The sequence below is a fragment of the Furipterus horrens genome, unplaced genomic scaffold, assembly GCF_987537825.1.
Source record: "Furipterus horrens unplaced genomic scaffold, mFurHor1.1.pri manual_scaffold_8, whole genome shotgun sequence".
In the NCBI taxonomy this organism is placed as follows: domain Eukaryota; kingdom Metazoa; phylum Chordata; class Mammalia; order Chiroptera; family Furipteridae; genus Furipterus; species Furipterus horrens.
In genome coordinates this window covers 52,214,524-52,218,521 of record NW_028327178.1, presented here as the reverse complement: position 1 = coordinate 52,218,521, position 3,998 = coordinate 52,214,524, and the positions used below count along the sequence as shown (strand labels likewise).

At 35.9% G+C, this 3,998-nt stretch overlaps 1 pseudogene; it reads right to left on the bottom strand.

The window, feature by feature from the left end:
- Positions 1–2,699: 2,699 nt before the first annotated feature.
- LOC150002904 (mitotic spindle assembly checkpoint protein MAD2A pseudogene) lies at positions 2,700–3,455 on the bottom strand (annotated as a pseudogene).
- Between the last annotated feature and the right edge of the window lie 543 nt (positions 3,456–3,998).

Below are 3,998 nucleotides of genomic sequence, written 5' to 3'. Positions count from 1 at the left end.
GTGGTTGCCTTTCATGCACCCCCAGCTGGAGACCTGGCATGCAACCCAGGCATGTACCCTGACTAGGAATCGAACCAGCGACACTTGACTCGCAGGCCAATGCTCAATCCACTCAGCCACAGCAGCCAAGGGCCCCAAAATTTACAACTTCTTTTGCCTCTGTAGATATTCATTATAAAAAGTTGGGGAAGAAGAATTCCATATGAAAATTGCAACAAGAATAGTATTTCATAAACTCAACCAAAGAGATAAAAGACCTGTACTCTGAAAATTATGCAATACTGAAGAAAGAAATTAAGGAAGATACAAATAAATGGAAGCAAATAACATGTTCTTGGATGGGAATAATCAACATCATCAAAATGGCCATACTACCCAAAGCAATTTACAGATTCAGTGCCATCCCTATTAAAATACCAATGACATATTTCACAGACCTAGAACAAATACTCCAAAAATTCAAATGGAACCAAAAAAGACCCCAAATAGCAAAAGCAATCTTGAGATAGAAGAACACAGCAGGAGGAATCACAACACCAGATATCAAACAATACTACAAAGCCACTGTGATCAAAACAGTCTGGTACTGGCATAAGAACAGACATATAGATCAGTGGAACAGAATAGAGAGTCCACAATTAAACCCAGGCCTCTATGGTCAACTAATATTTGATAAATGAGGAAGGAACATAAAATGGAGTGAGAAGAGCCTCTTTAACAAATGGTGCTGGGAGAACTGGATGGGGATGTGCAAAAAAATGAAACTAGACCACCAACTTACACCACACATGAGAATAAACTCAAGATGGATAAAAGACTTAAATGTAAGCCATGACACCATAAAAGTCTTAGAGGAAAACATAGGCAGGAAAATTTCAGATATCCCATGTAATAATATCTTCATGGACACATCTCCTAAGACAAGAGAAAAAAAGGAAAAAATAAACAAATGGGACTACATCAAAGTAAAGAGTTTCTGCTCAGCAAAAGAAAACATCAGCAAGATGAAAAGGAAACCAACCATATGGGAAAACATATTTGCCAATGACATCACAGACAGGGGACTGATTTCCAAAATATATAAAGAGCTTATATGACTCAACATCAAGAAAACAAACAACCCAATTAAAAAATGGGCAAAGAACCTGAACAAACACTTCTCTGAAGAGGACATACAGAAGGTCCATAGACACATGAAAAAATGCTCAACATCATTAGCCATCAGGGAGATGCAAATAAAAACCACAATGAGATACCATTTTACACCAGTCAGAATGGCTATCATAAACAAATGAACAAACAAGTGCTGGCGAGGATGTGGAGAAATGGGAACCCTAATGCACTGTTGGTGGGAATGCAGACTGGTACAGCCACTATGGAAAACAGTATGGAATTACCTCAAAAGATTAAAAATGGAACTGCCTTTTGAACCAGAGATTCCACTGCTAGGATTATACCTGAAAAATCCTAAAACACTAATTCAAAAGAATTTATGCACCCCTATGTTCATAGCAGCACTGTTTATAATAGCTAAGTGCTGGAAACAGCCTAAGTGCCCATCTGTAGATCAGTGGATCAAAAACTGCGGTACATTTACACAATGGAATACTATGTAGCAGAAAGAAAGAAGGAACCCCACCATTTGCAACAACATGGATGGAACTAGAGAGAATTATGCTTAGTGAAATAATCCAGGCAAAAAAAACAAAAAACAAAAAACAAACCAAAAAAAAACAACCATATGAAATCACCTAATACAGGAAACTAAAGAAAAGCACAAACAAACGAACTGAATAGGACAAAGAGCAGAATAGCAATCAATAGGGGGGAGGGGGGAGGGAGAGAAGGGGGATAAGAAAGGGAAGGGTTTAGTCGAGGAACGTGTATAAATGACTCATGGACATGGACAACAGGGAGGGATATGATTGTGGGAGAAGGGGTGGGCTGGGTGGGGGAGAACAATGGGGGAAAAATGGGACAACTGTAATTGCAAACCCCCCCGAAAAAAATATATATATAGTATTTCAACAAACTATTAGAGAATTTTTCTTTAAAAAATACACATTTTATTTATAATTGTCATTTAAAGCTTGATTTTATAAAATACTAAGAAATTTTTAAGAGTCCTGTGTCACCCGAATTTAAACAGTAGTAGAAAACTAGCAACAACTTTGTAGGTATAAGTTATATACATTAAAATAAATAATTGGAAATTTTTTTAATATGGGAACTATACAAATGAAATAAATTGCAAAAGAACCTAATCATAATATTTTGTTATTGTGGATTATCAGTTATTTTAGTACCTAAACAAAAATTCTGAATAATCAGACTTCTTTTGTCATCTCATATTTACCTATATTCTGAGCCAAGCTACTTGCCCAAAAAGGTCTGACTTAGAAAGACATTTAGCTTTATAGCAAAAGTTTTCCATCTACAGTTACTACCTTCAAAGGAATGGACATTATAGTGCTGTTGTAATCTGCTGGTTCCCTTTGGAACAGTGTGCAAAAAATTACGCCAACCCTATGGAAAGTCAAACAGGTACAAAAAAAATTGAATAATTATGCACAGTTCAGTAAAGTATGCTGTTAAGGTTTTTTCATGTAAAAATTAATCAATTAAATAAAACAAGAATTATAGTTGACTTGGTTTCAGGAAAAACAGTTGAGAATCACATTATTGTTTTTGTCTCATCTTCAGTATGGACAGGGATTTTGTAGGTCTCCTTTTGTCTCATCTTCAGTATGGACAGGGATTTTGTAGGTCTCCATGCCCTTTACTTTGTGGATTGTAGTAGTGAAGAAACACAGGCAGACTTGCTCAGAATTGGTAATGAACTGTGGTCCTGATTCTTGCCAATTTCCAGGTATAGTTGCATTTTGTCTGTATACATCAGCATATCAAATGAACAAGAAACTTCCAACAGTGACTGAGATGTCACTGTAGCTGTGATCTGTCTGCTCACTGACTGAATTTCATCTTGAACAGATTTCTGATACTTTTCTCTGGGCATACTCTCATCTTTGGCAGTCTTGTCACACTCAATGTCAAACTGCCATCTTTCAAGGACCCCACCACTTTCGGTATTCAAGATGACTACCATCAGTTTCTGAACTGAACTCTTGTATAACCAACTTTTTAGTTGTTGCACCACATTTATTTAGGTATTTCATGAGATCAGGATCAGTAGTTACAAGCAAGGTGTGTCCATATTTCTGCACTTGAGTAAAGGTTACAAATGGATGAGTGCTATGCTGATATAAAATACTGTTGATGCCAAATGAGAAGAACTTGGCCAGGATCTTGGCACTGTGCAGGGTGATGCTTTGCTCCTGGGAGAGCTGCAGCACCAAGCCAGGCCAACAGACACGGCGCACCCACTGCAGACGGTGACCACAGAGCTCTGCAGCCACTTGTTCCAAAAGTAACAATATAGCATGCTGTTGCCTCATGGAAGAATTTTTTTAAAGAAAATGTTCAAATAACTAAAAAGGTAAAGATTCAGATACAAGAAAACCCCAAACCAATTTCTATAGAGACTATATTCTGTCTATTAAATACCAAGCTACAGTATAAGCTTAAAGACATTTAAGTCAAGAGAGAAATATAGCTGCTATTTTCAACTTTCTTCTTAATAATCCAAAATTTTAAATTTGGAAGAAAAATATTAAATACTGTGTAGATATAGATGGTGTAAAACATAATATAAATGATTGTAATTTACATAATAAAATAAAATATTTCATAAGATTTTCTGTGATAAAAACAACTTATTCCAACCCATTTTGATGTATCTAAGCATCATATGTCAATTTTATGGTTTGTTACTCAATGTAAAATTTTCTTTCACATTTTTATTGACATTCCAGTTGGTATTCTCTTGGCAGAATAGTTTCTCCAAATTGAAACTAATTAAAGTCAATGCTATAACTACAATGACTCAAAAAAGTTCACTGCATGTTTGCATTAGCGAAACAGAACACAAATTATGTAAA